The sequence below is a fragment of the Elephas maximus genome, chromosome 16 (genome assembly GCF_024166365.1).
Source record: "Elephas maximus indicus isolate mEleMax1 chromosome 16, mEleMax1 primary haplotype, whole genome shotgun sequence".
NCBI classification, from domain to species: domain Eukaryota; kingdom Metazoa; phylum Chordata; class Mammalia; order Proboscidea; family Elephantidae; genus Elephas; species Elephas maximus.
Window position 1 is genome coordinate 84,884,201 of NC_064834.1, and position 26,707 is coordinate 84,910,907.

General features: G+C 39.5%; 1 pseudogene; it reads right to left on the minus strand.

Annotated features, from left to right (window-relative positions):
- Positions 1–26,653, minus strand: LOC126059447 (olfactory receptor 1C1-like; annotated as a pseudogene).
- Between the last annotated feature and the right edge of the window lie 54 nt (positions 26,654–26,707).

The window sequence follows — 26,707 nt, forward strand, 5'->3', positions numbered from 1 at the left end:
TCATGATTTTTGATAAAATACATCACCCTTACAGAATGTTTTCTGAAGTGCTGTCTTCATGTCCTTATTCCTTAGACTGTAGATGAAAGGATTCATCATTGAAGTCACCACGGTTTACATGATGGCTGACAGAGTGTCCCTCTCAGGGGTATGAGAGGAGGAGGGGCTGAAGTAAACAGCACTGGCCGTGCCATAGAACACCTCCACCACTGAGAGGTGGCAACTACAGGTGGAAAAGGCTCTCTGCTTCCCTTGAGTGCAGGTTATCTTCAGGATGGTGAAGAAAATAAATCCATAAGATATGAGGATGCAGATAAGGGGTGTGAGAGTCAATAGACTTCCCACTGCAAGAGAGCTGCAGGAGCACGTTGAGATCACAGAAGAAATGATGGATGACACTGGAGGCACAGAAGGACAGATGTGCCATTAGGGTAGTGTGTAGAAGGGCATGAAGATAGGTAACTACCCAGAGTCCAGCCACCAGCTGGACACAGAGGCAAAGAGTCATTAGGTTGATATAATGTAAAGGGTGGTATATTGCCACATACCTATCACAGGCCATTACACAGAGAAGGAGGCTGTCCATATTCACAAAAGAAATGAAGAAAAAAACCTGGGTGAGGCAGCCTGAGAAAGAGATAGTCTGTGTACCAGTCAAGCTGTTCACTACCAATCGAGGGATTGTAGTGGAAGTAAAACAGATGTCGACAAAGGCCAAGTTGCTAAGAAAGAAATACATAGGGGGTGGAGGCAAGAGTCAGAGCCAATAGCCAAGATGATGAGCATGTTCCCTGACACAGTGATTAAGTACATGCAGAGGAACAGTACACATAGGAGGTGTTGCTGCTCTGCGGATCTGGAAAGTCCCGGAAGGACAAATTCTCTGGTAACTGTTAGATTTCCCCTTCCTATCTTCCCAATGAATTTAGAAGGGCAAAATATTATATTGTAGAGACCACCTCATTCTCAAGGATGTGTGTGTGTGTGTGTGTGTGTGTGTGTGTGTAATAAAGCACCCTTCAGACCCTGCTTGCTTGAAAGCTTTCTAATTGTCTTTTATTTACGATAGGTTGCTGTTGTGTGCTGTTGAGCCAATTCTAACTCACAGCAACCCTTATGACAGATTAGAACTGGCCCATAAGGTTTCCTAGACTGTAGCAGATTTCCAGGTCTTTTACCCTATGGGGCTACTGTGTAGGTTCAAAACACTGAACTTTATGTTAGCAGTCGAGCACTTAACCATTGCACCACCAGTGCTCCTATTTTTTGATACACTGCGTATTCACACAGATATGCCCATCAAATCAATCTCAATTACTTTAAAAAAAGAATGCTTGTAGACATTATGCTGAGCGAAATTAGAGGCAAAAGGACAAATATTGTATAAGACCACTCTTATAAGATCTTGAGAAATAGTATAAACTGAGAACATATACTTTTGTGGTTACAAGGAGGGGAGGGAGGGAGGGTGGGAGAGGGTTTTTTACTGATTAATTAGTAGATAAGAACTGCTTTAGGTGAAGGGAAGGACAATACTCAATACATGGAAGGTCAGCTCAACTGGACCGGACCAAAAGCAAAGAATTTTCCAGGATAAACTGAATGCTTCAAAGGTCAGCGGAGCAAGGGCAGGGGTTTGGGGACCATGGTTTAAGGGGACTTCTAAGTCAATTGGCAAAATAATTCTATTATGAAAACATTCTGCATCCCACTTTGAAATGTGGAGTCTGGGGTCTTAAATGCTAACAAGCGGCCATCTAAGATGCATCAATTGGTCTCAACACACCTGGATCAAAGGAAAATGAAGAACACCAAGGTCACACGGTAACTAAGAGCCCAAGAGACAGAAAGGGCCACATGAACCAGAGACCTACATCATCCTGAGACCAGAAGAACTAGTTGGTGCCTGGCCACAACCGATGACGGCCCTGACAGGGAACACAACAGAGAACCCCTGAGGCAGCAGGAGATCAGTGGGATGCAGACCCCAAATTCTCATAAAAAGACCAGACTTAATGGTCTGACTGAGACTAGAGGAATCCCAGCGGTTATGGTCCCCAAACCTTCTGTTGGCCCAGGACAGGAACCATTCCCGAAGACAACTCATCAGACATGGAAGGGACTGGACAGTGGATAGGAGAGAGATGCTGATGAAGAGTGAGCTATTTGTATCAGGTGGTCACTTGAGACTGTGTTAGCATCTCCTGTCTGGAGGGGAGATAGGAAGGTAGAGAGGGTTAGAAACTGGCAAAACTGTCACGAAAGGAGAGACTGGAAGGGCTGACTCATTAGGAGGAGAGCAAGTGGGAGTACGGAGTAAGGTGTATATAAACTTATATGTGACAGTCTGACTTGATTTGTAAACGTTCACTTGAAGCTCAATAAAAGTTAATAATAATAATAATAAAAAGAATGCTTGCTTTTTCCAAATCTAAATGCACATCCTTTGAATATGGACTTTTGTATTTTGCAATTATATTGTTTTGTCCACAGTAATCTTACGGTTAATATTTGGTTTTATGAGTTAAATTTATTTTATGTTAGGAATCATAATATTTACTCTGAACCATTAGAAATATTCACTTTAAATGAGTAACTGTCTTCCCAATCTGAAATTTATTCCCCCAATGACAGGTCTCCTTATTTCCTCTTCCCTTCTTCTTGTAAGAATACAATTTTATACGATACTCGCATGTATCCTCTTCCTGGGGTTAAGCAATAATCCTTTGGTTTCTTGCTGACCACTCGATGCTGTCTTTGGCTAGCCTAGGAAGTCCTTTAGAGCGCAGTGCTTGTGAGTTGGGTTTCCAGGTCTCTTCCTCATAGCAGCTCACATGTGCTGTTTTTTCTAGAGGAGGTAGCAGTATTCTCCTTCACTTTCAAAACCTTCATTGAGTGTCTTGTTTTTCTGAAATCCTACACTGAAATCCCAAACAAAGGTGTCTAGGAAAGTGGTTGTGGGACACTGAATGAAATTCCATGTCTTTTGCTTCATGTCAATTCTTCCTTCTTTATTTGACATAGATATACTTGACTGGGTAGTGCAAAAGGTTAAATGCTGGACTACTACTAACTGAAATGTTGACGGTTCAAATTCACCCAGAGGCCTGGCATCTGCTTCCAAAAGGTCACGCCCTTAAAAACCCTATGGAGCTGTTCTACTCTGTACAAATGGGGTTCCCACATGCTGAAAGTAACTACACAGCAACTAACAATATATTTAACTACTAACCCCCCTTTAATATGGTAATCAGATTTTCAAATTCTCATAGACACTATAAAATTTTACCATTTCTGATGTATGCCATCTCCTTTTTTTTATTATTACTGACTCATGTAGTTGTCCCATTTTTATTTAAGTAGTTGCAATTTTCTCGAAAGAAAGATTGATAAACTGTACTTTACACTTTACTTTGTGTTAATCTATTGCCACTCTTAAAGTAATAAAACAACCAGATCAAAACCCTAATTCTTTGTCACTGGTCCGTGGATGAAATTTTGAAGATAAGGAAACACTTCATGTAGTAGCTTCCTGACTACGATGACTTCACTTTCTGGAAAGAATTCTTCTCCTATTATTCATGATACTGTATTCCCTCCTGATTCTTTCCACAAACTCTGTCGTTTACCAACAACCAGGGGAATCTTATCCACCTATTGAAGACATTGCCACTTGGTTCAGAGATTCCTTCTCTATCCCCACTCCTATCAACAATTTATACACACACAAAGGTCATACAGAATCACTTTCTCTCAGAACATTCCTTTACCTTCTCAATTCCAATGTTCATTTCAGGAACATATTCCAGGGCCATAAATTTATTTATTTATTATTGATTGATTGATTGATTACACAAATTTTTTATATCATTTATAGTTTCCTCATCTCCCAAAACTTCAACTTCAATATTAACATCTCTCTTACTCTAGCTTCTTATACATCTTGTTCTTACTCTCTCATTTCCTTTATCTTCAAGCTTTTCACGAACTACACTCACATTACCCAAAATCCATCAGGTTGGCTGCTTCATTTCATTTCCAATTCAGCCAATTTCCACTCCTCCCTCTATCTCCCACCCCTTCTTCCTCCAAAGTCAACTCCATATTTACTTTGTTGTCTCTATACTAAGATACCTCAGCCATGCTGGTGAACAAAATACAATGTATTTGGTTCTACTAAGTTTTAAATTCCAGCCTCATCTTGACCCTAATTAACCCTATGGAATTCATCTTCTTCTGTCCCCTATATAATTTATTTTACTTCCTTTCATCCCTTCTTCCCAACCTCAGGTATGTCAGGATAAATCCTGTACTGAGAAGAAACAATTACATATGCCATATGTATGTCCCTAAAGGTAGGAAATATCCTTTCAAAGAGGCAGACAGAATCAGTTTTACCATTCTTCTTGTTCCCATAGTTATTCAGCAATATCCCTTTCATAGCAAGCAGTAAAAATTAGCTTATTTTCTTTATTTGTCTGCTTCATTGTTGCCAGTGATATGTTGAGGGCAGAATTTCAATTTATTATTTTGAATCCTTTGTATACCCAAACCCAAGCCCATTGCCTTCGAGTCGATTCCGACTCATAGCAACCCTATAGGACAGAGTAGAACTGCCCCATAGAGTTTCTAAGGATCACCGGGTGGATTTGAACTGCCTACCTCTTGGTTAGCAGCCATAGCACTTAACCAGTACGCCACCAGAGTTTCCATCCTTTGTATATGACATATAAATTGTACATTGTTGGTCTGAATAATCTTTTGGAAACAATAAATGAATGATAAATTCTAAAGAAGTTATTTGATTGTGTTAATCTCATTTTCTGCAACAAATACATGATTTTTTTGAAGAGGTTTCCTACAATACATTCATATTTATAGCATATTGTGTTATTTCCAGAATTTTATTTATTCACCAGGATTATTTTGTTTTTCTATCTGCTCTTAAAATATTTAACAGTTTCATTAACAAAAATGCTTTATTACAATTCAAAGAATTACACAGTAGTCGTCTATTAGCTAAAATTTAAAAAAAAGCATGAATACATACCTTCTTATCTGAGACTTTTTGAAACCTACAATTCTCTTACTCCCTTAATATTCAATCATAAGAATATATTCAGCTCCTGCATTGATTTAAGTGTCAAATCGAGAGTGAAAAAGAGGAGAATGATGAGATATAGATAAATGTGTTCCTATCCCTCAGAGAATGATGGTATATCACAGTGGGAGTATTTACTTTTTTTTTTTTTGTAGTATTAAAACAGAGTTCTTGAGCAAGGACACATTTTCCTCCCTTGAGCTCAGCACTCTGGAGGGCATAGAGAGTTCTAAATTCATCTCCTAACAATTTTCCTCTTCTTTGTGAATTTGTCTCTTCCTTATTTTGAAGAGAAGGCAAACAAAGGGTAAAATGTTGAATACAAGGAAAAAATATGAAAGTCCATAAAGATTCTAAGATATTTTTTTTTCTTTTGAAGGGTAATATTGTTCAGCAGTATGAATGATTGGAAAAGATGGAAAACTGAAACCAGATGAAGTAAAATCTATCTGTTCCATCTCCATAATGATCACTGTTAGTGTTCTCCTCCATAAAAAGAAAAATATTACCCACCTGGTATATCGAGGACTGTAGTATTTATGTAAAAAGTTGAGTATTGTACATATCCACATGGATTCTACTCAAGCTTATACACATACTTAAGCTTGTGATTAACTAATGGAATAATGGGTGGAATAATCAAGGTGGGTCATTGCGAATGAAAACAAAAGGAGAGCGCCTTCTGAAATGAGATTTTTCATTACATGCTAACTAAAGGTGATCGCTGTCTCTATGTCTGTCTCTCTTCCTCTCTACACATACATACACACATATGCATATGTGTTGTTAATCAGCACTAGCAAACTTGTTTGCTGACTAATTACGGGAACAAGCCCAAATCTGACATTGTCCTGTCACTTGTCTGCTGACTCAACTGTCAGCACATTTATCCTTTAATCCAATCATTGAGCCCGACTGTAAGAAAGTCTGCTTCTTAATTCTCTGATTCCCTGAAAACAAAGCAAAATACTGTAAGCTCTGTTCTTTGTCTGAACCCTATAAAATATTTGTGTAATATTGAGACTCCATAAGACAAGCAAAACCCTGGTGGCATAGTGGTTAAGAGCTACGGCTACTAACCAAAGAATCTGCAGTTTGAATCCACCAAGCACTCCTTGGAAATCCTGTGGGGGGCAGTTCAACTCTGTCCTATAGGGTCTCTATGAGTCAGAATCAACTGGGAAAATTATATTTTTAAGTATTTTACTCATACTTTTTTAACAAAATTTCTATAAGTGAAATAAAAAATTTATTTTACCATTGCTTCTTATAAAAAAGGTTTTATTTTCATGCAGTTATCCAGGTCAATTTATAGCTTGCCAAAATATAAGCTCAAAAATTTAATATTTTATTGGGTGCTTAATTTTGATTTTAGGTGACTAATTTTATCAATATATTTTGACTATTGAAAGAAAACGTCTTAACAATTTCACTATTAATTTGTTGAAAATATCTTAATGTTGTTCACTCTATTATCCAAAAGTTTTTTTTTTTTTTTTTTTCCGTAATATGCATCTTTTTCCTTTTGCTCTGGAGCAACAAATCCCAATTGTCATTTATCTTGAAATGTGTGATATAGCTCCTTCCAGTCTTTTTTCTTCATTGTTCTAGTAGAAGTGATAGCTTTGCATCTGCACTCAATTCTACATCATAGCATGCCTTCATTTAAACTTGAGTCCACATTTTTTTACACCAGAAAAATGATTTCATTGTATCAAAATTAAAATAATAATAAAAAAGAAAAAAAGTTGCTGTCAAAATTATGAGTATTTTAATTTGATAGTCATTATCATTTATATAGGAACCTCTGTAACTTTTGCTTCCTGAATAAAATATTCAAGTAAACATATTCAAATGTTACATAAGAATATTAAAAAAAATAACTCAAACTGATCAGTCTATTGACACTGACTTGATAGGTGACATACATATGTATAATCATAGAAATGGCACACAAGGTCACCACCACACTAAAATATATATATATATATATATGTATATATGTTCTAACCTTAAAACATGCAACAATTAAACAGAAATGCAGCCCTCCCAAAAGAAAGAAAGTTGTGCTCAATGCAAAAATATTTTATAGTGTTTTAGTTTAAATTCTAATTAATTAAAATTAAACACAATTCCAAATCCAGTTCCTCAATCACAATGTCCACAACTCAAGGGCTCAATGGCCACAGGAGGCTGGTGGCTAGCATGATGGGCAGCATATATCTCAGCGAGGTCAGAAGGTAAGTAAGAACTATCAGAGGGACGAGAGGAGCCTGGGATCCAGTGGCCTCTGGGTTTCCAGAACATAAAATGCAAATATGCTCTAGGGCAGCCTGGTGTTTTGAAACAAAGATAATCCAAGAACATCCAAGCTAAGGCTACTCCAGGAAAATGTGGAGACAAATTGCAAGTAATGGACATATTCCCAAGGGTACATGATAAGAGAATTGATGAGAGAGGCAAAGTTTTAGGAGAATAGTGATTTCTATCGACAAGGAGCAAGTGTGAGAGGGTTGTATTCTCAAACCCCAAGGAAGTTTGCTCACAGGGGAAAGGCAGGGCTGGGTTGACCCTGGAAATGGAGAAGCGGAGGACAGGACAGGACAGGTACAAGTCCAAATGGTGGCTTCTGCATGGATTCAGTCTGTTTCCCCCACTAGGAAGTTCAGATTCCTAAGGAAGAATGCAGAGATACCACCACCTCCTTACTGGCTAAAGCCAAAAAATAGGTGGGTTTGCTTAACAAATATTCGGGAATGGCCTTTCCCATCAGAGTTCAGGCCCAGGTAGTGGTAAGAAGCATGATAGACACAGACTAGTTTGTGCATGGTTGCTGCCTTTGAACCTGAGCCCCTGGTGCAAATCTCAACCCAATGGAAAATGAAACGACATTTTGAAAGACCTTCTTCCATCAAAGCAGGGTACAAGTCTTCAAAGATTCCTATGTTCAAGGTTTCTCCAAATCCAGAGGTAGTCCTAACACTGATATAAAGGACTGCTGGGCTGGACACTAACAGGGGCTACAAAGGAGGGCGATGTGATTTCCAAACCACCAAGATCTCACTGAATATGGCTGGGGAATTTTGTCAGGACTAGTCACCCCCCCGGCCCCAGTCATAGTGTAGGCTTTTGGGTAGTGGCCAGACCTGCTGAGTTTTCAGAGGAAAAGAGCTGTTAAAACTCGGGCCATAGTTGGTTGGATAATACCCTGTTGCAGCCCACAAGGGCTTCCAAATATGGGGTGGACTTCTGGTGGGAGTGGGATAGATGTCCCAGTGCTAGAGTCAAAGGGACTGTTGGAAGTTAGGATGGAGATGAAACCCATGAGCCTTACTGCAGGATGGCTGATGAGGTTTGTGGCTGGGTCTGGCCTGGGACTTCTCTGACCTCTGAAGTTTGCATGCTTCTACTGGGGCTGTCTGGACAGTGTTTGGAAGTCCCTGGGCCAAGGTGTGCAAAATCCAGATATATTCCAGCTGGTAATTGGGTTACTTTTGGTGATGTAGGGGCCACAGGAGCTCAAGTATTGGTCAAGAGCTCATGCAAGGGCTCTGGAGTATCTTATTCAAAGGGTCATCTGGGGTCCATGAAGAGGCTACTCTGCAGCCCAGACCTGGACACTGAGGAAATGCAGTCTCTATACACCAACAGGGGCTTAAATGCCAGCCATCTGGTCTCCCAGGGCTGTTCTTACTTCTGGACTACCAGGGAGTATTGGATCTTCCACCTTTAAGCTCCCTTTCAAGCATTTTCTAAGGCAGAACAATCCTGCTGAGGCTGAGAGCTTCTGCTCATGGGGATAATCCCTTGACCGTAGCAGGGCCACACGTGTTGGAAGGGTCTGAGTGCAGCCCTAATGCCCACCTGTCACTCAAACCCAGTACATTGGCCTTTGGCCTATTTGAAGACAACTGAAGCTTCTGGGTGCCTGGACTGCCTTCAATTCCCCACTGCTGTCACTGGGTGAGTCAGTCCCAGGCCAGCCAGTTCTGAGTGCAAGGTCCTGAGGTTTACAAAAGCGTATGGGCACTGAGGAATGAACACGGAGGCATTCCTTAGCTCCAAGGCACCATCATGAAGGTCCCGGGGCAACAGTCCTTAGGCCAAGCAGACTATCAGGGACCAGAGGTGGGCTTCTGTAGCAGCTTCCTGTGATATTTCATGCCTCTAAGAAAATTGGGAAGAGCTTTTCACTTCAGCAGGGCGTCCTCCTGGAGGACTCAGAGCCCTGGATTGCTCACTGGGGAGGACCTAAGCCAAGCATCACTCATGAGTGCACCTACTATCCCAGGATATTTGCATATGTAAATCCAGGGCAAGACCTCTGAAGCCCCTGGCACTTTCCTCTGTTGTAGCCACCACCAGTTATGGTAGGTAGCCGTGTGGAAAGGGCAGGACTCTGAGGCCTACCTATGGAAAATATTGCCTAAGACAAGCACAGAAATTGAGCCCCTGTCTGAAAATCTGACAGCCATTTTGTAGATAGCTTTACCATAATATCAGCTCAAAAATATGAATTGAGCTTTTTAACCTTTTGCTTAACACATTATGGCACTACATGGAAATTACAACTGCAACTTCTTTGCTTTCACTGATGAAAATCAATCTATAATGTGTTCAAAGTCACATTTTTCAGTTTCTTCTCTTTCTGCACTCAACAGAGCAAGATCACAAATTCTGTCTTGACCCATGGAGGCCCTCAAATACAAAAGTTTTAGTTTTAACTTACTAAATGATCTCCCACAACTGGATGGAATATATAGGAATTAAATAGACTACATCTGTGGAAAGGTGAAGAAGAAGTTCAAAATCATAAGTCAGAAAGAACAAAGCCAGGGGCCAACTACAAATCACTCCATCAGTTGCTCATATGTAAACTCAAGTTGTAGTTGAAGAAAATTAAAACAACTCCACAAGAACTAAAGTAAGATCTTGAGTATATCCCACCCTAATTTAGAGACCATCTCAACAATAGATTTGACACATTGAGCACTAATGACTGAAGACCAGGCGGGTTGCGGGATGACATTAAGTATATCATATATTAAGAAAGCAAACGGTCATTAAAAAGTCAGGAAAGAAAGTAAAGACCATAATGGATGTTGTAAGAGACGGGAACCTGCTCTTGAATGTAGAGTAGCTAAGGCGAATGCAAGAAACAATGAAGTAAAAGAGCTGAATGGAAGATTTCAAAGGGTTTGGCTTGAGAAGACAAAGTCAAGTATCACAATGAAATGTGCAAAGACTTGGAGTTAGAAAACCAAAAGGGAAGAACATAGTTGGCATTTCTTAACCTGAATGAACTGAAGCAAGAATTCAAGCCTCAAGTTGCAATATTAAAGGATTGTATAGGCACAATATTAAACAACACAGGAAGGATCAAAAGAATATGGAAGGAATATACATAGTTATGGTAACAAAAGAATTGGTTGATAATCAACCATTTCAGGAGGTAGCCTATGATCAAGAACTGACTGTACTGAAGGAAGAAGAACAAGCTGCACTGAAGGTGCTGGTGGAAAATAAAGCTCCAGGAACTGGCAGAACACTAACCGCAGTCTTTCAACAAACCAAAGCAACACTGGAAGTGCTCAATCATCTATGCCAAGAAATCTGAAAGACAGCTACCTAGCCAAACAACTGGCAGAGTCCCATATCTGTGCCCATTCTAAGGAAAGTGATCCAACAGAATTTGGAAAGTTTTAAACAATACCATTAATATCACACGAAAGTAAATTTTTGCTGAAGAAAATTCGAAAGTGGTCACAGCATATCAATAAGGAACTGCCAGAAACTCAAGCCAGATTCAGACAAGGATGTGGAACTAAGGATATCGTTGTTTGTGTCAGGGAGATCTTGGCTGAAAGCTAAGAATATGAGAGATGTTGACCTCTGCTTTATTGACTATGCAAAGACATTTGACAGTGTGGATCATAATAAATTATCGATAATATTGAGAAGAATGGGAATTCCATAACAACTAATTGTGCTCATGACGAACTTGTCCATCGACCAAGAGGCAGTCATTAGATCAAAACAAGAGGATACTGTATGGTTTAAAATCAGTAAAGGTGTAAATGTGTAAGTCAGGGTTTCATCGTTTCACCATACTTATTCAATCTGTATGCTGAGCAAATAATCGGAGGAACAGGACAATATGGTGAAGAACACAGCAACAGAAATTGAGGAAGACTCATTCACAGCCTGCAATATACAGATGAAACAGCCTTGCTTATTGAAAGTGAAGAGGACTTGAAGCACTTACTGATGAAGACCAAAGAGTAAAGCCTTCAGTGTGGATTACGCCTCAACATAAAGAAAAGAAAATCCAAACCCTAAGGAATCCTCCAGAAAACTACTGAAACTAATAGAAGAGTTCAACAGAGTATCGGGATGCAAGATAAACATTAAAAAATCAGTTGGATTCCCCTACACCAACAAAAAGAACATCGAAGAGGAAATCACCAAATCAATGCCATTTACAGTAGCCCCCAAGAAGATAAAATATTTAGGAATAAATCTTACCAGAGATGTAAAAGACTTATACAAAGAAAACTACAGTACACTTCTGCAAGAAACCAAAAGATACTTACATAAGTGGAAGAACATACCTTGCTCATGGATAGGAAGACTTAACATTACAAAAATGTCTATTCTACCAAAAGCAATCTATACATTTAATGCAATTCTTATCCAAATCCCAAGGACATTCTTTAATGAGATGGAGAAACAAATCACCAATTTCATATGGAAGGGAAAAAGGCCCCGGCTAAACAAGGCATTAACTGAAAAAGAAGAACAAAGTGGGAGGCCTTACTCTACCTGATTTTAGAACCTATTATACCACCACAGTAGTCAAAACAGCCTGGTACTGGTACAACAACAGATACTTGGACCAATGGAACAGAATTGAGAATCCAGACATAAATCCATCCACACATGAGCAGTTGATATTTGACAAAGGGCCCAAAACAGCTAACTGGGGAAAGGACAGTCTTTTTAACAAATGGTGCTGGCATAACTGGATATCCATCTGCAAAAAAATGAAACAAGATCCATACCTCACTCCATGCACAAAAACTAACTCAAAATGGATCAAAGACCTAAATATAAAATCTAAAATGATAATGATCATGGAAGAAAAAATAGGGACAATGTTAGGAGCCCTAATACATGGCGTAAACAGTATAGAAAACATTATAAAGAATGTAAAAGAAAAACTAGATAACTGGGAGCTCCTAAAAATCAAACACCTATGGTGGTCACCACCACCACCCCATGCTCATCCAAAGACTTCACCAAAAGAGTAAAAAGACTACCTACAGAATGGGAAACAGTTTTTAGCTGTGACATTTACAATCAGCACCTGATCTCTAAAATCTACATGATACTGCAAAAACTCAACTGCAAAAAGACAAATAACCCAATTAAAAAATGGGCAAAAGATATGAATAGACACTTCACTAAAGAAGACATTCAGGTAGCTAACAGATATATGGGGAAATGTTCACGATCATGAGCCATTAGAGAAATGCGGATCAAAACTACAATGAGATTTCATCTCACTCCAACAAGGTTGGCATTAATGCAAAAAACACAAAATAATGAATGTTGGAGAGGCTGTGGAAAGATTGGAACACTTCTACACTGCTGGTGGGAATGTCAAATGGTAAAACCACTTTGCAAATTGATTTGGTGCTTCCTTAAAAAGTTAGAAATAGAACTACCATACAATCCAGCAATCCCACTCCTTGGAATATACCCTAGAGGAATAAGATCCTTTACATGAACAGATATCTGCACACCCATGTTTGCTGCAGCACTGTTTACAATAGCCAAATCATGGAAGCAACCAAGGTGCCCATCAACAGACGAATGGATAAATAAATTGTGGTATATTCACACAATGGAATACTACGCATCAATAAAAAACAGTGAGGACTCTGAAACATTTCATAACATGGAGGAACCTGGAAGGCATTATGCTGAGTGAAATTAGTCAGCTGCAAAAGGACAGATATTGTATAAGACCACTATTATAAGACCTTGAGAAATAGTTTAAACTGAGAAGAAAACATTCTTTTGTGGTTACAAGAGAGGGGAGGGAGGGTGGGGAAGGAGTATTCACTAATTAGATAGTAGATAAGAACTACTTTAGGCGAAGCGAAAGACAGCACACAAGACCGGGGAGGTCAGCACAATTGGACTAAACCAAAAGTAAAGAAGTTTCCTGAATAAACTAAATGCTTCGAAGGCCAGCGTAGCAGGGGCAGGGGTCTGGGGGCCTTGGTTTCAGGGGACATCTAAGTCGATTGGCATAATAAAATCTATTAAGAAAATATTCTGCATCCCACTATGAAGAGTGGTGTTTGGGTCCTTAAACGCTAGCAAGCAGCCATCTAAGATGAATCAATTGGTCTCAACCCACCCTGATCAAAGGAGAATGAAGAACACCAAGGACACAAGGTGATTATGAGCCCAAGAGACAGAAAGGGCCACATGAACCAGTGACTACATCATCCTGAGACGAGAAGAACTAGATGGTGCCCAGCTACAACTGATGACTGCCCTGACAGGGAACACAACAGAGAAACCCTGAGGGAGCAGGAGAGCAGTGGGATGCAGACTCCAAATTCTCATAAGATCAGACTTGATGGTCTGACTGAGACTGGAAGGACCCCGGTGGTCATGGCCCCCAAACCTTCTGTTGGCCCAGGACAGGAACCATTCCCAAAGCCAACTCTTCAGATATGGATTGGACTGGACAATGGGTTGGAGAGGGATGCTGATGAGGAGTGAGCTTCTTGGAGCAGGTGGACACTTGAGACTGTGTTGGCATCTCCTGCTCGGAGGGGAGATTAGAGGGTGGAGGGGGTTAGAAGCTGGCGAAAAGGACATGAAAAGAGAGAGCGGAGGGAGAGAGCGGGCTGTCTCATTAAAAAAAAAAAAATTCTCATTAGGGGGAGAGTAATTGGGAGTGTGTAGCAAGGTGTATATGGGTTTTTGTGTGAGAGACTGACTTGATTTGTAAACTTTCACTTTAAGCACAATAAAAATTATTAAAAAAAAAGAAAATCCTCACAACTGGACCAATATGCAACATCATAATAAAAGGAGAAATATTGAATTTGTCAAGGATTATATTTTACTTGGATCTACAATCAACACCCATGGAAGCAGCAGTCAAGAAATCAAATGACATATTGCATTGGGCAAATCTTCTACAAAAGACTTCTTAAAAGTGTTAGAAAGCAAAGTCATTACTTTAAGAACCAAGGTAAGACTGACCCAAGCCATGGTATTTTCAATTGCTGCATTGTTTTGATACATTTGAATTATGGTGTTGATGAAGAACATTGAAGATACCATTAACTTCCAGAAGAACCAACAAATAGGTCTTGGAAGAAGTACAGTCAGAATGCTCCTTAGATGCAAGGATGGCAAGACTTCGTCTCAGGTACATTATATAAGGAGAGACCAGTCCCTGGAGAAGGACGTCAAGTGTGGTAGAGGGTCAGCAAAAGAGAGGAAGATCCTCAACAAGATAGACTGACACCGTGGCTGGCAACAATGGGCTGACACAGCAATGATTGTGAGGATGGGACAGGAACTGGCAGTGTTTTATTCTGTTGCACGTAGGGTCACTATGAGTCGGAACCAACTTGATGGCATCTAACAACGGCAACAACAAAAGGCTTGAATAGACATTTCAGCAAAGAGGCTATTCAAATGTCCAGGAAACACATGAAAAGATGCCCAGAGTCGTTACCCAACAGAGAGATGCAATTCAAAACCACAATGAGGTACTGTTTCACTCCAGTTAGAATAAACACCAAACTAAAACCCATTGCCTTGGAGTTGATTCTGAGTCATATTGACCCTATAAACCAAATAAAACCTGTTGCTGTCGAGTTGATTTTGACTCATAGCGACCCTATAGGACAGAGTAGAACTTCTCCATAGGCTTCACAAGACTGTAAATATTTATGGGAGCTGAATGCCACATCATTCTCTCATGCAGTGACTGGTGGGTTTTAACCACTTACCTTTGGTTAGCAGCCAAATCTTAACCACTACACCACCATAGCATGCAAATTAGGATTGGTAACATTAATAAAATGGGAAATAACAAATGTTGCCAAGGATGCAAAGAAACTGGAACTCTTATCCATTGCTGTTGAAAATGCAATATGGCACAGCCATTGTTGAAAACAGTGTGTCATTTCCTCCAATTCCTTCACATGACCCAGCAATCCCACTACTACAAATATCCAAAGGGACTTGAAAGCAGTGATGTGAACTGACATATGTACACCAATATTCATTATAGCAACAGCCAATATTTGGAAACAACCTAAATGCCCATCAGTGGATAAATGGATGAAAAACATGGTACATACATACAATGAAATTGTACTCCTCTAGAAAGAGAAATGAAGTCTGGATACCTGGATGGAGCTTGAGGACATTATGATAAGTGAAATAAATCAAGCACAAAAGGACAAATATTGTATTATTTCATTTATATGAAAAGATAAGAACAGGCAAATGTATAGAGACCAAAGTTTATGCAGGAGGGAGAGGAAAAGAGGAGTTACTGCTCATGAAGTACTGAGTTTCTGCAATATACTGAGTGAAATATCTCAGATGGATCAGTACACGGCTTTTTGTAGCAGAACAAATAATTACAATACTTTCTGGTGTTGTCACAGGCTTTTATTACTTACAGTAATCAGGACAGTGATAAATGAAGTAGGGATTTATCAAGATCCAGGCTCTCTCAAAAGTCTCCTGTCTAAGGGTGTGTGTTTTGTCACTTCCATGGGTGTCCCTCGAGCACCATGGATGAGAGAACAAAGAGCAAGTCAGGCCTACAGCTTTTATAGATGAACTGGAGGGCTGTACCTGGCAGAAAGCGTGGAAGCAAGAGGAAGGGGGGCAAGAAGTGGGTGCCTTTGTTTAGACAAAACCAGGATGGCCATCAGGGGACCAAGAGGGTGCCTTTGTTCAAGTGTTCAGCATGACCACATGTAACCAAAGTAAGAAACATTTTCCCCCTCTAGTTACAAGATTAATTTTGTACAATTAAGTAGTTGTAGGTAGTCATGGAGAGAAAGTGTGTAAGGAGAACTTTTCTGACAAGAAGAGACTGGGAGAGAGAGAGAGACCAAATTCTTTATCAGAGAATGCTCTAAGCCCATGGTCTCAGCTTAGGTGGCCCAGATGGGAATGGTAGAGGTGGACCATCCTCCTATCAGTTTCTGTTTATGCCAATGGAAAAATCTCATTTATTAAGGATAATGGATGCACAGCTGGTAGGTGTAAATGATGTCACTGACTTTTACACTAAGTTGAATTGACAAATTCGATCTAAATAAGTATATATATTTAGAACAACTACAAAAAAAGTAGCTGTTGAGGCTATTTATGTACAAGGCACTTCACCGGATTTGGTTTATAGATTTGGGTGTTTCAGGTTATGATCTCATGGGGCATTGAGTTAATTGGTCTAATATTTTGTTTAGCACTTCTGTTCTACCTCCTAGTTCATTGTGTAATGCCTGGGGTCTTAAAAGCTTGCAAGCATCCATCCAATATACCACAATTGGTCTCTATTTGTGGGTAGCAACAGACGAAGACCTGGAATAGGAGTAGGATATGGGAAGTATGGATGATTGTCTCCATGATCAACTGCCTTCTTTGTCATGAGGCCAGAAGAAGTGAATAGTGCCCAGCTACCATTACTGAATGTTTCGATCAAATCTGAAGAATCATGATCAGAAGGGGAAAAATGTGGAAGAGAATTTCCATAATAATGGAATGGAATTCAGAATTTCTGGAGCCACTGAGACTGGAATAACCCCTAAAACTACCGCCCTGAGATACCCTGAAACCATAAAAAAAAAAAGCCCTGAAGCCTTTTTTAAACAAAACAACCATCTAGCTTAATTAATAAGGAATGTCTGCCATGAGATTTGTGCTCTTTAAAAACAAACAAACCAAACCAAACAGAACTTACTATTTGGAATCAAATTGTTAACAGCAACACAAAAGCTTTAATACGAACTGTAGGGGAAAACAAGTGTGTGTCATTAGAGGATGAACAAATCGGAAAAGGAAGGTGACAACTGCTGCACAATTTGAAGAATGTAGTCAGTTTTCTTGTATTGTACAGGTAGAAATTGTTGAATTGGTGCATATTTTGATGGGTATATTTTCATAAACAATAAAAAAAAATTTAAAGATTACTTCTATTTTTTTTTAAATAATTTTTATTGAGCTTTAAGTGAATGTTTACAAATCAAGTCAGTCTGTCACTTATAAGCTTATATACACCTTACTCCACACTTCCACTTACTCTCCCCCTAATGAGTCAGCCCTTCCGGTCTCTCCTTTCCTAACAATTTTGCCAGTTTCTAACCCTCTCTACCCTTCCATCCCCCCTCCAGACAGGAGATGCCAACACAGTCTCAAGTGTCCACCTAATACAAGTAGCTCACTCTTCATCAACATCTCTCTCCAACCCATTGTCCAGTCCCTTCCATGTCTGATTGAGTCATCTTCGGGAATGGTTCCTGTCCTGGGCCAACAGAAGGTTTGGGGACCATGACCGCCGGGATTCCTCTAGTCTCAGTCAGACCATTAAGTCTGGTCTTTTTATGAGAATTTGGGATCTGCATAACACTGATCTCCTGGTCCCTCAGGGGTTCTCCGCTGCGCTCCCTGTCAGGGCAGTCATCAGTTGTGGCTGGACACCATCTAGTTCTTCTGATCTCAGGATGATGTAAGTCTCTGGTTCATGTGGCCCTTTCTGTCTCTTGGGCTCATAGTTGTCGTGTGACCTTGGTGTTCTTCATTCTCCTTTGATCCAGGGGGTTCAGACCAATTGATGCATCTTAGATGGCCACTTGTTAGCATTTAAGACCGCAGATGCCACATTTCAAAGTAGGATGCAGAATGTTTTCATAATAGTATTATTTTGCCAATTGACTTAGAAGTCCCCTTAAACCATAGTCCCCAAATCCCCACCCTTGCTCCACTGACCTTTGAAGCATTCAGTTTATCCCGGAAACTTCTTTGCTTTTGGTCCAGTCCATTTGAGCTGACCTTCTGTGTATTGAGTATTGTCCTTCCCTTCACCTAAAGTAGTTCTTATCTACTAACTAATCAGTAAAAAACCCTCTCCCACCCTCCCTCCCTCCCCCCCTCGTAACCACAAAAGTATGTGTTCTTCTCAGTTTTTACTATTTCTCAAGATCTTATAATAGTGGTCTTACACAATATTTGTCCTTAGCCTCTGACTAATTTCGCTCAGCATAATGCCTTCCAGGTTCCTCCATGTTATGAAATGTTTCACAGATTCATCACTGTTCTTTATCGATGCGTAATATTCCATTGTGTGAATATACCACAATTTATTTAACCATTCATCCGTTGATGGACACCTTGGTTGCTTCCAGCTTTTTGCTATTGTAAACAGTGCTGCAATAAACATGGGTGTGCATATATCTGTTTGTGTGAAGGCTCTTATTTCTCTAGGGTATATTCCGAGGAGTGGGATTTCTGGGTTGTATGGTAGTTCTATTTCTAACTGTTTAAGATAATGCCAGATAGATTTCCAAAGTGGTTGTACCATTTGACATTCCCACCAGCAGTGTATAAGAGTTCCAATCTCTCTGCAGCCTCTCCAATATTTATTATTTTGTGTTTTTTGGATTAATGCCAGCCTTGTTGGAGTGAGATGGAATCTCATCGTGGTTTTAGTTTGCATTTCTCTAATGGCTAAAGATCGAGAGCATTTTCTCATGTATCTGTTAGCTGCCTGAATATCTTCTTTAGTGAAGTGTGTGTTCATATTCTTTGCCCACTTCTTGATTGGGTTGTTTGTCTTTTTGTGGTTGAGTTTTGACAGAATCATGTAGATTTTAGAGATCAGGCGCTGGTCAGAGATGTCATAGCTGAAAATTCTTTCCCAGTCTGTAGGTGGTCTTTTTACTCTTTTGGTGAAGTCTTTAGATGAGCATAGGTGTTTGATTTTTAGGAGCTCCCGGTTATCTGGTTTCTCTTCGTCATTTTTGGTAATGTTTTGTATTCTGTTTATGCCTTGTATTAGGGCTCCTAATGTTGTCCCTATTTTTTCTTCCATGATCTTTATCGTTTTAGTCTTTATGTTTAGGTCTTTGATCCACTTGGAGTTAGTTTTTGTGCATGGTGTGACGTATGGGTCCTGTTTCACTTTTTTGCAAATGGATATCCAGTTATGCCAGCACCATTTGTTAAAAATGCTATCTTTTCCCCAATTAACTGACACTGGGCCTTTGTCAAATATCAGCTGCTCATATGTGGATGGATTTATATCTGGGTTCACAATTCTGTTCCACTGGTCTATGTGTCTGTTGTTGTACCAGTACCAGGCTGTTTTGACTACTGTGGCTGTATAATAGGTTCTGAAATGAGGTAAAGTGAGACCTCCCACTTTCTTCTTCTTTTTCAGTAATGCTTTGCTTATCCGAGGCTTCTTTCCCTTCCATATCAAGTTGGTGATTTGTTTCTCTATCACCTTAAAAAATGACATTGGAATTTGGATTGGAAGTGCATTGTATGTGTAGATGGCTTTTAGTAGAATAGACATTTTTCCTATGTTAAGTCTTCCTATCCATGAGCAAGGTATGTTTTTCCGCTTAAGTATGTCCTTTTTAATTACTTGTAGTAGAGCTTTGTAGTTTTCTTTGTATAGGTCTTTTACATCCTTGGTAAGATTTATTCCTAAGTATTTTATCTTCTTGGGGGCTACTGTGAATGGTATTGATTTGGTGATTTCCTCTTCGATGTTCTTTTTGTTGATGTAGAGGAATCCAAGTGATTTTTGTATGTTTATCTTATAACCTGAGACTCTGTCAAACTCTTCTATTAGTTTCAGTAGTTTTCTGGAGGATTTGTTGGCGTTTTCTGTGTATAAGATCATGTCATCTGCAAATAGAGATAATTTTACTTACTCTTTTCCAATCCAGATGCCCTTTATTTGTTTGTCTAGCCTAGTTGCTCTGGCGAGGGCTTCTAGCACAGTGTTGAATAAGAGCGGTGACAAAGGGCATCCTTGTCTGGTTCCCGTTCTCAAGGGAAATGCTTTCAAGTTCTCTCCATTTGGAGTGATGCTGGCTGTTGGCTTTGCATAGATGCCCTTTATTATGTTGAGGAATTTTCCTTCAATTCCTATTTTGGTGAGAGTTTTTATCATAAATGGGTGTTGGACTTTATCAAATGCCTTTTCTGCATCAATTGATAAGATCATGTGGTTTTTGTCTTTTGTTTTATTTATATGGTGGATTATATTAATGGTTTTTCTAATATTAAACCAGCCTTGCAAACCTGGTATAAATCCCACTTGGTCGTGGTGAATTATTTTTTTGATATGTTGTTGAATTCTATTGGCTAGAATTTTGTTGAAGATTTTTGCATCTATGCTCATGAGGGATATAGGTCTATAATTTTCTTTTTTTGTAATGTCTTTACCTGGTTTTGGTATCAGGGAGATGGTGGCTTCATAGAATGAGTTGGGTAGTATTCCGTCATTTTCTATGCTTTGAAATACCTTTAGTAGTAGTGGTGTTAACTCTTCTCTGAATGTTTGGTAGAACTCTGCAGTGAAGCGGTCCGGGCCAGGGCTTCTTTTTGCTGGGAGTTTTTTGATTACTGTTTCAATCTCTTTTTTTGTTATGGGTCTATTTAGTTGTTCTACTTCTGATTGTGTTAGTTTAGGTAGATAGTGTTTTTCCAGGAATTCATGCATTTCTTCTAGGTTTGCAAATTTGTTAGAGCACAATTTTTCGTAATAATCTGATATGATTCTTTTAATTTCATTTGGTTCTGTTGTGATGTGGTCCTTCTCTTTTCTTATTCGGGTTATTTGTTTCCTTTCCTGTATTTCTTTAGTCAGTCTAGCCAATGGTTTATCAATTTTGTTAATTTTTTCAAAGAAGCAGCTTTTGGCTTTGTTAATTCTTTCAGTTGTTTTTCTGTTCTCTAATTCATCTTTTTTTTAACTCATTTAGTTCAGCTCTAATTTTTATTATTTGTTTTCCTCTGGTGCTGATGGATTCTTTTGTTGCTTACTTTCTATTTGTTCAAGTTGTAGGGACAGTTCTCTGATTTTGGCTCTTTCTTCTTTTTGTATGTGTGCATTTATCGATATAAATTGGCCTCTGAGCACTGCTTTTGCTGTGTCCCAGAGGTTTTGATAGGAAGTATTTTCATTCTCGTTGCATTCTGTGAATTTCCTTATTCCCTCCTCAATGTCTTCTATAACCCAGTCTTTTTTCAGGAGGGTATTGTTCATTTTCCAAGTATTTGATTTCTTTTCGCTAGTTTTTCTGTTATTAATTTCTAGTTTTATTGCCTTGTGGTCTGAGAAGATGCTTTGTAATATTTCGATGTTTTGGATTCTGTAAAGGTTTGTTTTATGACCTAATATGTGGTCTATTCTAGAGAATGTTCCATGTGCGCTAGAAAAAAAAGTATACTTTACAGCAGTTGGGTGGAGAGTTCTGTATAAGTCAATGAGGTCAAGTTGGTTGATTGTTGTAATTAGGTCTTCCGTGTCTCTCTTGAGCTTCTTACTGGATGTCCTGCCCTTCTCTGAAAGTGGTGTGTTGAAGTCTCCTAGTATAATTGTGGAGGTGTCTATCTCACTTTTCAGTTCTCTTAAAATTTGATTTATGTATCTTGCAGCCCTGTCATTGGGTGCATAATATTTAATATGGTTATGTCTTCCTGATCAATTGTCCCTTTTATCATTATGTAGTGTCCTTCTTTATCCTTTGTGGTGGATTTAAGTTTAGAGTCTATTTTGCCAGAAATTAATATTGCTACTCCTCTTCTTTTTTGCTTATTGTTTGCTTGATATATTTTTTTCCATCCTTTGAGTTTTAGTTTGTTTGTGCCTCTAAGTCTAAGGTGTGTCTCTTGTAGGAAGCATATAGACGGATCGTGTTTCTTTATCCAGTCCGAGACTCTCTGTCTCTTTATTGGCGCATTTAGTCCATTTACATTGAGCGTAATTATAGCTAAGTATGTGTTTAGAGTTGTCATTTTGATGCCTTTTTATGTGTGTTGTTGACAATTTCATTTTTCTACTTACTTTTTTGTGCTGAGACGTTTTTCTTTGTAAATTGTATTTGACTTTATGTTTGTTGAGTCGTTACGTTTTTCTTGGCTTTTGTTTTGAGTTATGGAGTTGTTATACCTCTTTGTGGTTATGTTAATATTTACCTCTATTTTTCTAAGTAAAAACCTAACTTGTATTGTCATATATCGCCTTGTATCACTCTCCATGTGGCAGTCCTGTGCCACCTGTATTTAGTCCCTCTTTTTGATTATTGTGATCTTTTACCTATTGACTTCAATGATTCTCTGTTTTGAGCATTTTTTTTTAATTAATTTTAATTTGTTTTTGTGATTTCCCTTTTTGAGTTGATATCAGGATGTTCTGTTTTGCGACCTTGTGTTGTGCTGGTATCTGATATTATTGGTTTTCTGACCAATTTCCTTTAGTATTTCTTGTAGCTTTGGTTTGGTTTTTGCAAATTCTCTAAGCTTGTGTTTATCTGTAAATATCTTATTTCGCCTTCATATTTGAGAGAGAGTTTTGCTGGATATATGATCCTTGGCTGGCAGTTTTTCTCCTTCAGCGCTCTGTATATGTCATCTCATTGCCTTCTCGCCTGCATGGTTTCTGCTGAGTAGTCTGAACTTCTTGATTCTCCCTTGAAGGAAACCTTTCTTTTCTCCCTGGCTGCTTTTAAAATTTTCTCTTTATCTTTGGTTTTGGCAAGTTTGATGATAATATGTCTTGGTGTTTTTCTTTTTGGATCAATCTTAAATGGGGTTCAATGAGCATCTTGGATCGATATCCTTTCGTCTTTCGTGATGTCAGGGAAGTTTTCTGTCAGCAGATCTTCAACTATTTTCTCTGTGTTTTCTGTCCTCCCTCCCTGTTCTGGGACTCCAAGCACACACAAGTTATCCTTCCTGATAGAGTCCCACATGATTCTTAGGATTTCTTCATTTTTTTTAATTCTTTTATCTGATTTTTTTTCAGCTATGTTGCTGTTAATTCCCTGGTGCTCCAGATTTCCCAGTCTGCATTCTAATTGCTCGAGTCTGCTCCTCTGACTTCCTATTGCATTGTCTAATTCTGTAATTTTATTTTTAATCTTTTGGATTTCTGCATGCTGTCGCTCTGTGGATTCTTGCAACTTATTAATTTTTCCACTCTGTTCTTCAATAATCTTTCTGAGTTCTTCAACTGTTTTATCAGTGTGTTCCTTGACTTTTTCTGCAGTTTGCCTTATTTCATTTCTGATGTCATCCCTGATGTCTTGAAGCATTCTGTAAATTAGTTTTTTATATTCTGTATCTGATAATTCCAGAATTGTATCTTCATTTGGCAAAGATTTTGATTCTTTTGTTTGGGGGGTTGTAGAAGCAGTCATGGTCTGCTTCTTTATGTGGTTTGATATCGACTGCTGTCTCCGAGCCATCACTAAGATAAAAAATATATATAGTAGTGGTTTATTCTATAATTGCTCACTGAGTCTTATCTTGTTTTGTTTTCTTTTAATATACGTGGATGGGCTACTAGATTGTGCTGTCTTTTTTGTTGTAGCCCTTGACTTACTTATGACCTATTACCAGCTGGTTTGGGCTGTTGCCAGATATATATGCCTGAGTGTATTCACTATTCTTGAGTAGAATCTGATTTTGGGTCATCAAGTGTGTACTGTACCCTAATACCTATCCACCTCGAGAAGTAGTGGTGATAGTTGTGTCACCAGATTCTATTAGCAGCTGGGGTTCACACTCTGGAGGGGGCAGGATGCTGACAGCCTTCCCCCAAGTGTCAGTGAGGTAGGTGTGTCTCTATTCCTATAGCACCTTGGTGGGAGGGCACTGCAGCTGTACCTTAGGCCTCCAATGTAAGTACCTCTACTGATTGGTAGGTGTCCCCCTCCTTCGACCTCTAAGGCAAGAGGCTAGGTGGTCTGGGGGGAGCTTCAGCCCTCAGTTCCCTGTTGTGGGTCAGTTAGGGCTGTGTTGAATAAGCAGAGATATCAGACCTGGGAAACTTGTTTTTCCAGTAAATCTGCTAAAAAAAAAAATGCAGTCAGATCCCTATCAGAGCTGCTTTTGGATTATAACCTCCACCTTGTTCCCTGTAAGGATGAAAGCCTGAGATTTGGATCATATATGCTTGGCTGGAGCTGGTTCTGTGTTTTTAGTCCAATTAGGGAAGGATTTTTGGTCTCTGGGTTTTTTGTGGTTGCTTCTCTCAGGCCGGAAGAATGGGTTAGGAAAAGACCAAAAAAAAAAAAAAAAGGGAAAAGCAAGGCTGCCACGGAGCCGGAGCCGTTCTCCCTCTGGCTCAGGAAATTCCATTGTTAATGAAGCCGCCTGGGAATGGGGGGGGATTCAGAAAAACAGGAGAGTAGCACCCCGGAACATAGCCAAAGTTGCTTATCTTTCTTGGGATGACTATTTTATCTGTCGCCTATGTGTGCTGGCTGTGTGGAGATTGCCCCCGAGGGTCTGGCCCGCTAAAGCCGTGGTCAGATCCTCTGCTGCCAATCCAAGGCCCAGCTTCAAGGTTCCCCTGCTGGGACGCTGCACTCCCGGCTCCAAAACCAGTCACTGCCTCCCAGGGACTTCTCGTCCCGCCAGCCGCATCACCATGCTGCCCCTGTGGACCAGCTGGATCCCCTCCTGGGGTTAGTTTAGGGGAGTAGGGCTGCACCCCATGTTTGTGCCATGAGTAGACGCCGTTTTCAGCTCCCCTGAGCCCAATCCAAAGCCTGGCACCAAGTTTCCCCGGCTGGGACGGTGCACTTCCGGCTCCCAAACCAGTCACTGCCTCCTGGGGAGTTCTCCCACCAGCTGCGTCACCACGCCGCCCGAGCAGACCGGCTGGGCCCCCTCCCGGGGTCAGTTCAGGGGGTAGGGCTGCGCCCCGTGTTTGCACCGTCACAAGATTTTGTGTTCAGCTCTCCTGGGCCCAGTCCTAAGCCCGGCACCAAGGTTACCTGACTGGGACGCTGGCTCCAGGCTCCAAAAACAGTCGCTGCTTCCCCGTATTTGTTCATTCTCCGTCTCTGTCATTCAGGTCAACTCTTTAAATCTGTGTTTGTTGTTCAGGGTTCGTAGATTGTTATGTATGTGATCAATTCACTTGTTTTTCCGAGTCTTTGTTGCAAAAGGGATCCGAGGTAGCGTCTACCTAGTCAGCCATCTTGGCCCCTCTACTTCTATTTATTTTTTATAGTTAGAATTTAAATAAGAGAGAGAGAACATGAGCAGAGCGTTTCTCAGCAATAAAGTTTTCTTAGGTAATTTTTAGGAGCTTGGCACTGCTGGAACATTATAGTTTGATAATTAAATGAATTGTGCTTGATCCCTCAACAGGATATATATGAAATAGGTTCTATTTTCTTCCTTCCTTTCTGTACATGTGTATTACAAATACCATATTTCTATGCAAATAGCACAACTTCTACATTTGTTTGCCAACCTCTAACTCAACCCACAAGGTATTTTCAGAAGTGCTATTATGCAGTTTTTCTAATATGTTGCTGTAAAATTTAGCATAGTGTGTTTATGAAAATACCTTCCAATGAGAAGGAAGTGGTTGGCAAACAAATGTTGAAAGTGCATGTTATTTTTGTAAAATACGTTAGTAGTCCTAATTTATCGGAGTGATTTTTGCTTTACTCAGTGTTTTAGAGAATTTGTGATCTATTGAACTCTTATTTTTTTGTGAATTCTGTGTTGCGTAATAAAGCCACTAAACACCTGAAAGTTCTACAGTCTTTTTTCTTAACACTACTATTATTATTTTTAACATTTATATCTTTAATCATTGTTTATGTATCTGTGGTGTAATATTTTTTCTTCCACCCGGAAAGTCAGTTATGTTTACTAAATAAACTATAATGTTTAGATTTCATTAAAATATAAATGTAGACATACATTAAATTGCCATTTATAAATGGGTCTGCATTAGGATTCTAAATTTTCTTCCACCATTCTAGTTATTACTTTCTTTTGCAAAACAATACTCATTTAATTACAACAGTAAGATTAAAAAGCAGGAAGACAAAATGTTCCGTTATTACTATTTTTAGTGTATTTATTTGAAACGTATTTAAATGTACTAAGAGCTATCGTCACACACATATGCTTTCTACATATGTGCCCTAGGACTCTCTGATTAAGAATGTGTGTCAGCTTGGCTAGGCCATGATTCTCAGTGTTTTGGCAGTCATGTAATGTTGTGATCACTTCCTTGTTGAGATTTGATATGTGATCACCCCTAAGATGGGATCTGCTGTGAGTAGCCAATGTTGAAAGGGACTTTCAAATATAAGCAGACATTCTGGTAGGGCTTAGGGGCTTTTTGCTCACTCTGGATCCTGCAATTGGCTCCTCTTTTCTGACCTCCAGTTCTTGGGGCTTGAGCTAGCAGCTTACCTGTACAGTCTTGTCTGCGATCTTGGGATTCATTGATCCTCATAGGCTGGGAGCGAGAGCCTTGCTCTCCAGCCTGCTGATCTTGGG